The sequence below is a fragment of the Muntiacus reevesi genome, chromosome 3 (genome assembly GCF_963930625.1).
Source record: "Muntiacus reevesi chromosome 3, mMunRee1.1, whole genome shotgun sequence".
Classification (NCBI taxonomy): Eukaryota; Metazoa; Chordata; class Mammalia; order Artiodactyla; family Cervidae; genus Muntiacus; species Muntiacus reevesi.
In genome coordinates this window covers 229,562,320-229,570,574 of record NC_089251.1, presented here as the reverse complement: position 1 = coordinate 229,570,574, position 8,255 = coordinate 229,562,320, and the positions used below count along the sequence as shown (strand labels likewise).

The 8,255-nt window shown below is 39.5% G+C and overlaps 1 pseudogene; it reads right to left on the bottom strand.

Annotated features, from left to right (window-relative positions):
- Window positions 1-6,946: 6,946 nt before the first annotated feature.
- LOC136163434 (lysocardiolipin acyltransferase 1 pseudogene) lies at window positions 6,947-7,692 on the bottom strand (annotated as a pseudogene).
- Window positions 7,693-8,255: the final 563 nt, after the last annotated feature.

Genomic DNA, 8,255 nt, shown 5'->3' with positions numbered 1-8,255 from the left:
TGAGGGGAAGGAGCAGGGTTTCAGTCAAATGACAATGGAAGTTTTACTTAAACTGATAGTTGTACACCTTGAAAAATTAATTCCTGAGCCTGAAATATTTAAGGCATCTAAGAGATAACATTCAGAAAAGAAAAAAAGGATTTGATAAATGCTTTTGAAAATAGTAATGGAAGGAAATAAATCCATTTTCTAATGTGCTCATACTGCATTTCCTTACATTGATACACTGGTAAATTGGTTTTGCAATTTGCACTATTTATGTTTATGTGTATTTCAGTTTCTAGTATATTTTATGGAGTTATCACTTTTGATCATCACCAGAAACCTGCAGATGCCAGAATAGATATCGTTGCTGTCCTGAGGTGAAGAAACTAAGTTTAAAAAATGTCAATTGTTAGCCATCTGAATGTCTTCTTTGGAGAAATGTCTGTTTAGTTCTTTGGCCCATTTTTTGGAATCGGGTGGAGAGGGAGGTGGGATGGGAGACCGGGATGGGGAATTCGTGTAACTCTATGGCTGATTCACATCAATGTATGACAAAACCCACTGAAAAAAAAAAAAAAAAAAAAAAAGTCAATTGTCTTTCTCAAAGCTGGATAAGTAGTACTGGCAAAGGCAAGACTCTACATAGCACTCTTTCCTCTGCACTTTGCTCTCAAATGGAGTCTGCCAGGAAGGAGTATATTTGGGATTCATTCCGTTTATTCAGTCCGTGGACTTCCCCAGGTAAAGAATCCTCCAGTGGTAAAGAATCCTCCTGCCAATGCAGGAGATGTGGGTTCGATCCCTGGGTTGAGAAGATCTCCTGGAGGAGGAAATGGAAACCCATTCCAGTATTCTTGCCTAGGAAATCCAATGGATAGAGGAGCCTAAGGGCTACAGTTTGTGGGGTTGCAAAGAATTGGACATGACTGAGTGAGCATGCCCATGCATTTATTCACTTATGGACTGCCAACTAGCCTATTCCTCTTCATGTTTTCAGTTAAAAAAAACTATATGGCTGATTCATGTCAATGTATGACAAAACCCACTGAAATGTTGTGAAGTGATTGGCCTCCAACTAATAAAATAATATTTAAAAAAAAAAAAATTTTTTTTTAGGGTAAGTGCATTGCTGCTGGCTCAGATATTTGAGTGGAAACTTAGTTAACTGCACAAATAAAACTTGTGACAAGATCTAACTGATTTTTAAAACTAGTTGTTTTTAATTTACATAGAATAAATGGTACACATTCATGTATGCCATTTGCTATTTTGACATATATATACACCTAAAGAATTACTCTCATGAAGATAAATTAACATATCAATGAATCCCAAAATTTTCTCAGTGACCGAAGCCTCCCTCCTGCCTATCCTGCCCTTCTCTCCTGCCTAGTCGTGTCCTGGTGTCCTGCTTCGGTCATGTCTGACTCTGTGTGACCCTATGGGCTGTAGCCCACAAGGTTCCTCTGTCCATGGGATTCTCCAGGTAAGAATACTGGAGTGGGTTGCCCTGCCCTTCTCCAGGGGATCTTCTTGACCCAGGGATAGAACTCGTGTCTCTTACTTCTACTGCACTGGCAGGCAGGTTCTTTAGCACTAGCGCCATCTGGGAAGCCCGAGACCTTCTCCCCAGGTAGCTGCTAATCTAGTTTCAGTCTTTGTAAATTAACTTGTATTTTATATGAAAGGATTCATATGGTATATAATCTTATTTTCTGCTTCCTTATGCATGATGTAATTGGGATAGTCATTCATAATTATGTATTTATCAATATGTATTGCTGAGTAATATTTCATTGTATAGATATACAGAAAATTGTTCTCCAGTACTTCTGTTGAATGTTTGGATTTTATCTAGTGTAGGTTTTAGAAATAATGCTTCTATGAACATTTTGCACAAATCTTTGTATAAATGTATACTTTAATTTTTCTTTAAGTATTTTGGAATGGCTAGATAAATATGGTAGGTGTATGTTTTTCTAGAAACTTCCAAATTGTTTTCCAAAGTGGTTGTACTACCTTACATTGCCAATAGCAGTACATAAGAGCTCCAGTTCCTCCATCAGTTCAGTTCAGTCGCTTTGTTGTGTCCGACTCTGTGACCGCATGAACTGCCGCACACCAGCCTTCCCTGTCCATCACCAACTCCTGGAGCTTGCTCAAACTCATATCCATTGAGTCAGTGATGCCATCCAACCATCTCATCCTCTGTCGTCCCCTTCTCCTGCCTTCAATCTTTCCCAGCATCAGGGTCTTTTCCAGTGAGTCAGTGCTTCACCTCAGGTGGCCAAAGTATTGGAGTTTCAGCTTTAGCATCAGTCCTTACATTGAATATTCAGGACTGGTTTCCTTTAGGATAGACTGGTTGGATCTCCTTGCAGTCCAAGGAACTCTCAAGAGTGTGTTCTCCAATACCACAGTTCAAAAGCATCAATTCTTTGGCACCCAGCTTTCTTTATAGTCCAACTCTCACATCCATACATGACTACTACAAAACCCGTAGCTTGTCTAGACTGACCTTTGTTGGGAGACTAATGTTTCTGCCTTTTAATATGCTGTCTAGGTTTGTCATAGCTTTTCTTCCAAGGAGCAAGCGTCTTTTAATTTCATGGCCGCAGTCACCATCTGCAGTGATTTTGAAGCCCCCCAAAATAGTCTGTCCCTGTTTCCATTGTTTCTCCATCTATTTGCAATGAATTGATCGAACGTGATGCCATGATCTGAGTTTCCTGAATGTTGAGTTTTAAGCCTACTTTTTCACTCTCTTCTTTCACTTTCATCAAGAGGCTCTTTAGTTCCTTCTCTCTTTCTGCCATAAGGGTGGTGTCATCTGCATTTCTGAGGTTATTGATATTTCTCCCTGCAATCTTGATTCCAGCTTGTGCTTCATCTAGCCCGGCATTTTGCATGATGTACTCTCCATATAAGTTAAATAAACAGGCTGACAATATATAGCCTTGACATACTCCTTTCCTGATTTGGAACCAGTCTCTTGTTCCATGTCCAGTTCTAACTGTTGCTTCTTGACCTGCATACAGATTTTTCAGGAGGCAGACAAGGTGTCTGGTATTCCCATCTCTTTAAGAATTTTCCACAGTTTTTGTGATCCATACAGTCAGAGACCTTGATGTAGTCAATAAAGCAGATGTTTTTCCTGGAACTCTTGCTCTTTTGATGATCGAACAGATGTTGGCAATTTGATCTCTGGTTCCTCTGCCTTTTCTAAATCCAGCTTGAACATCTGGTAGCTCACATACTGTTGAAGCCTGGCTTGGAGAATTTTGAGCATTACTTTACTAGCGTGTGAGATGAGTGCAATTGTGCAGTTGTTTGAACATTCTTTGGGATTGCCTTTCTTTGGGATTGGAGTGAAAACTGACCATTTTCAGTCCTGTGGCCACTGCTGAATTTTCCAGATTTGCTGGCATATTGAGTATAGCACTTTCACAGCAGCATCTTTTAGGATTTGAAATAGCTCAACTGGAGTTTCGTCACCTCCACTAGCTTTGTTTGTAGTGATGTTTCCTAAGGCCCACTTGACTTCACATCTAGGATGTTTGGCTCAAGGTGAATTCCTCTGTATCCTTGCCAAAACTTGGTAAGGCCAATCTTTTTCATTTTAATCATTCTAATAGGTTCCTAGAGGGTATTACAGAATAGCTTTAAAATGAATTTCTTTAATAATTGAGCTTTGCTTTCCATATATCTTCTCTGGTAAAGTGTCTGTTCAAATTTTTTTGCCTATTTTGTTAGGGTTTTTGTTTTCTTATAGTGAGTTTAATAGTTCTGTATTCTAGATATAATACCTTTATCAGATTTATAACTTGAAAATATTTTCTTCTGGTTTCTTGGTTGTCTCTTGCTTCTATGTTTGCCATAGACCTGAGTCTTTAATTTTGGTTGAAGTCGGATTATCTTTTCTTATATGGATTTTTTGGTGTCATCTAAGTACCATATTTTTTTTAAAGCTACACTTGCTTTATTTCAAACATTTCTGAATGGTAAAGGTGTATTAATGGGACATACAGCACTTTAAATGTTTCAGAGTCCCTTGAGTTTATCATTGAGGTGAGATTCCAGATGTGGCTAGACAAGCAGCTGCTGAGTCCAGAGTCACAGTGGGAGGTGGGGAGAGGATCACCCCTGAGGACAAGCACAATATTGAAACTGCATTGACCTCTGTTGTTGTTCAGTGGCTAAGTCGTGTCTGACTCTGCGACCCTGTGGACTGCAGCATGTCAGGCTTCCCTGTCCACTGTCTCCCAGAGCTCGCTCAAACTCATGTTCATTGAGTTGATGATGCCATCCAACTGTCTCATCCTCTCACATCCCCTTCTCCTGCCTTCAGTCTTCCCCAGCATCAGGGTCTTCCAATGAGCTGGTTCTTTGCATCAGGTGGCCAAAGTGTTGACATTAACCTCTACTTGATACTTTGTTGTTAATTTTAGATTCCAAATTATGAAGTGCATATTTCTTTGAATTTTTTTGAATAAAAGAAGAAAAACTCAAATAATTAGTTATTTGTAGAAAAACACAAATAATTATGATTTTGAAGGAGCCTTATATATATAAAAAAAAAAACCCACACCAAAAAAGGCATTTTTTTTTTCATTTTGAAGTTATCATTTATAACTCTTAGAGGAAGTACAATGCTTGTTAATTCTGGGTAGGTAAAAATTTGCATGTTATCTTAAAGATGTTTTTTAATAATCAAAATGTGTTTTAAAAAGGGAAAAATGTTCTCCTTTTTTAGATTTCAGAGGGTTAACGAGGATATGACATTAAAGTCAAACTGAAGGTAACAGCCATGAGAAGATGGAGGAAGTGTGAACAGGTTACCTTATAAACACCTGTGGGATAGAACACAGGGCTTTTCTCTCTGACCCAGGACAAATGCAATGCTGATGGTTAAACTATTTCTTGTTTCTAAATATGATTAAAAGATGTCTAAGCAAGACCTAAATTAGAAATCTCTTTTATTAAGTTAAAAAAACTTAAAAAAAAAAAATAACCACCTTAAAAACCAGTGAAGTTAAATAGCTGGATTTGGAGCGGATATGCATAATAACTACTTGGTAGCCCCCATCAGAATTAAAAACAGCAATGGGGGAAGAGTTATATATATAGGTGGGTGCATTTCACTAGGGGCACTAGTTAGTATTCTTCCAGTAAAAATGGTGTGCCAACAGAGTGCTGCCAGAACCAGGACTTTCTGGAAGAGTCTGCACGGGAAGTCCAGCCCACAGCGAAACTTGTGTCCTCTCCAGGGTGGAAGTCATGTGTATGTGTGTTCAGTAGTGGCCCACTCTTTGCAACTGCATGGACTGTAACCTGCCAGTCTCCTCTCTCCATGGGATTCTCCAGGCAAGAATACTGGAGTAGGTTGCCATTTCCTTTTCCAGAGAATCTTCCAGACCTAGGGATCAAACCCACATCTCCTGCATTGCAGGTGGATTCTTTATCGTCGAGACTTGAGGGAACCCGTAGGGTGGAAGTCATTGTTCAGTAAAAATGTGATGTAATTAATGAGAAGGTATTCTTGCCAAGAGTACACAAACAAGAAACAGCATTTTAGACTGGTTCACAGTAGGAATAAGCTGACAGGTTTGCTTAAGAGCTAAAGACTGCCCCATATTTTCTGCTGCTCTGACTCGCATTCCCATTATGATTAAAAAAGAAAAGTAGTTGCAGGACTCCAGTGGAGTAGAAACAATGCCCACAGGTTTCTTTGCCTCAGAAGGAGCTGGTGCTTTTGGTTTGCTGGATTTTCCATCACCTCAAATGGCTGTTTGCCTAAAAATTACTATTGGTCAAAAGTGGGTTTCAATTTTGCTAATGAAAGAAGTCTGGAACTAAGAGATCTCTCACTGTCATAAAAAAGGGCTCCACTTTGGTTTTAAGAATAAAATTTGTCAAGGCTGTATGAATAGAATAATATAAGTTAAACCATAAGGCCTATTCTGCAAGATGTTGTCATTGGTGTTTTAATGGCAGAAATTAGACACCCAGGCATGTGTAGAAAATACAATGACCTTACTTTTTTGTGGCAGATTTTAAATATTTCAACCAAGATGCAGCTGCAAAAGAGAGTTTCTGATGGCAGTACCAGAACATTCTTCTATGCTTTCCTTTAAAAAGGTAAGTGGCTCGATAAATACCATTTTTAATGCAAAAAAGCAACACCTGTAAAGAAAGCAACAGGTTATAAAGAAAGTAGCACTAAGCAGGCAGGATTATGCAAAAGCAAAGAACTAAACTGTATGAATTCCTAGCTTTAAAATTTCAAACTAAGGTTTCCGAGTGGAGAGCCGGTGGTTGCTGTGTGTGTCTCATCTAGGTTTTATTTTCCTCATGACCCAGGTGGTCTTCTGACATCTAGCTCAGTGCAAGGCTAGATGCAAAGATTTTATGAACAAGGAAGGGCTTCCTATCAAAATTTTGTTCAGCTTAAAGACAAAGTGTTTCTGTTTTCTGGTATTAAGGCAGAATGCAAGGGTTTGAGTGGCATAGAAAGGAATGTGGGGACAGTGCCAAGAGGAGTCGAGAGGAAGGGCCTTCACCTCCATGGTTAAGTGCCAGCACTTGATCTGGCCGGTGCACAGGGGCCCCACATCTGCCTCTTGTCTGGGAGTTGTTGGGAAGTGTGATTGGGCCTTTAACAGTCTTGTGTGTACCGTGTCTGCTAACAGCTTGATGATTGTTTACTAATACTGGCCTGTATTACTTCACAGTGATTGCTCCCTGCTACAGTGTTGAAATTACATGCAGAGATGTTAAAAAAAAAAAAAAATACTATGTATATAGCAATATTTTTCCACTAAATTAAGGGAAAATATTTGTAACAAATAACAATAGTAGTGAGAGATATTTGACATAGTCGTGCAAAAATGCATCTCAGTTTACAAAGGCTTAAAACATTTCCAAAATATCCCTAAGCTTTTACACTGTGAACCTTAGAATCTTACTCATTTTTCTTTGCACTTAAACGTGGCTGTTTGTCTAAATGGTGACATGCAGGGTTACCATGCAAGGTCTGATGACCTCTGGTCCACCAAATATTCTCTCCTACAGCACAGAGGTGACGATGATTATAAAATATCACTGGACAAAGTGTACAAATAGATGAGCACATACATTCCAGGATTGAGCAGGGTCCAGTACGGTAGGAGAACAATTTGACCACGAGGACCTTGGGCTCAGACTTGCAAGGTGGAATGGCAGTCTCTTTCATAAAGTTAAGTGGCTTTTCTCCTCAATAGAAGGAGCACAGCTTCTCTTCTTTCTCCTCCCACCATTTTTGGCATCAGAGCTGGAGGTCCTCCTTGGATGTGGGGAGGGTATCCATGGGTATCAGTGGACGTGGAAGTGGATTTCCTTGAGAAAGTCCCTGAGGAGGAGGTGCCTCTCTCAGGGATGTTGTGAGGGTATGTCACCTTGATGTCATGGGCAGCATCCACGTTCTTAGATGGTCGTCTACAAAAGTAAAGCCGTAGTTTTTGGATATAAGACATTCATATTTCTGAAGTCCATTCTTTTCAACAAATTTATTATATCAAGCCATGCTGTTTTCTATGAGATCAGTCCCTTCTGGGAATATGAAGAGCTGAAGTGGTTCACCGATATCACAGAAATAATATATCATGTCTTAAAATAACTCTTGTCATCCTTCCATTTGTTATGAATGAAGATATAGGCAGCAGCCTGCATGGCCCAACCAAATTCAGGGACGCATTTGAGACTGGCTTTGAGGTAAATTTTTTCTAATCTGAAATAGCTATATCTCATCAGATAATTCCACAGGAATTATCCTTTCTTGCCCAGTGATTCATGATGATAAAACGTCTTTCTCCAGGAACACATGCGTTACCTATTATGAAAAAGTGATTATAACAGGTGATGCATTTGACAAATGCACTACCTCCAGCAATGCCACAGGTGGTGTGAGCCGAGTTGCCACAAGGCAGTTGTTGATCCAGCAATACCACGATGGGTTTACAAATAGCAAAGGTGAAAAGGGATCCAGCATGAAAATGCTTCCAAAAAACCTTCCCCCAAATAGAGTAACCATAAAATAAACCCCTCTCCATGACACAATGAATGTGAGTCCTTGATCAGACAGATGAATTGTAAACTTCTTCCAGTCTGAGTTTTGCTCTGTGGTGCCGTAGGTGATTCTTCCCTTGGAGTGGCTTTCCTCCACTGGGCTTCCTTTACACTAGACTTTGTTGACTTTGATATAATTAAGTTTTGTGTAGTATCAGAAATCAGAA